This window comes from Bison bison, unplaced genomic scaffold (assembly GCF_000754665.1).
Source record: "Bison bison bison isolate TAMUID 2011002044 unplaced genomic scaffold, Bison_UMD1.0 scf7180017864200, whole genome shotgun sequence".
Lineage (NCBI taxonomy): Eukaryota > Metazoa > Chordata > Mammalia > Artiodactyla > Bovidae > Bison > Bison bison.
The window spans coordinates 3,719,722-3,720,373 of record NW_011494772.1 but is presented as its reverse complement, the minus strand read 5'-3'; the positions used below and the strand labels follow the sequence as shown (position 1 = coordinate 3,720,373).

The following is a 652-nucleotide window of genomic DNA, read 5'->3' as shown; positions in this document are numbered from 1 at the left end:
TAACCAGATTGTAAGATTTCTTTATCATGCCAAGAAGATGAGGCTTAATTTTATACCAGTGGTAATCATACATTTTCATTCATGCACACTCAAAATGTTAAAAATTATCCATGTAATATAATATGCACATGTATGCTACATACTATATGCAGTATAAAAATATATACTATATTGTCTAAAAAACTATATACTGTTTTATATTTCCAAATTGACATAAAAAAATTATCAAATTTTAAATGGTTTCAAAGAATAATTTATGAGGACTTCCCTGGTGGTCCAGTGGTTAAGACTCTGAGTTTCCACTTCAGGGGCTCAGGTTCAATTCCTGGTTAGGGAATTAATATCCCACATATTTCACAGTCAAAGAATAATTTCTGTTATATTATATACATGTTTTAGTTGTATGATTGATTCTTAAACAACATTGTTCTGAACTTCAAGGGTCTACTTATGCACAGATTTTTTTCAAAACATATACCATCAGCTCTTTGTATACTCAGGTATTGCATTCTTGGATTACACCAATGATGGATCACAAACTTAACACACCATCAGTCATTCATTACTCTATAGTTGTGGAACCCATTGATATAGAGGGCCAACTATGGGACTGAAGCAGCCAAGGATTCTGGTGTCCACAGCACATCCTAGA

The 652-nt window shown here is 32.5% G+C and overlaps 1 non-coding gene across 1 annotated transcript; it reads left to right on the top strand.

Annotated features, from left to right (window-relative positions):
- Positions 1-265: 265 nt before the first annotated feature.
- TRNAG-UCC lies at positions 266-337 on the top strand. The gene has a single exon. It is a non-coding gene; the product is annotated as a tRNA-Gly (tRNA).
- The last annotated feature ends 315 nt before the right edge of the window (positions 338-652 follow it).